Raw genomic sequence first — 201 nt, forward strand, 5'->3', positions numbered from 1 at the left:
GACATAGGATATTGAAAGAAATTGTAGGGCGGATAAGCTATCCAGGAAAGGCACCAATCTCCCTCCATGTGAAAACAGAGGCACAATTGGGATACCCATGGCAACCTTGAAATTAGAACTTCGAAATAGCATGATACACGAGGCCAACAGGTCATGGCTATAGACATTGAAGGAAATACCCATGGCAACCTTGAAATTAGA

Source organism: Rhagoletis pomonella, unplaced genomic scaffold, assembly GCF_013731165.1.
Source record: "Rhagoletis pomonella isolate Grant_MI unplaced genomic scaffold, Rhpom_1.0 Rhpom_scaffold_00007, whole genome shotgun sequence".
Classification (NCBI taxonomy): domain Eukaryota; kingdom Metazoa; phylum Arthropoda; class Insecta; order Diptera; family Tephritidae; genus Rhagoletis; species Rhagoletis pomonella.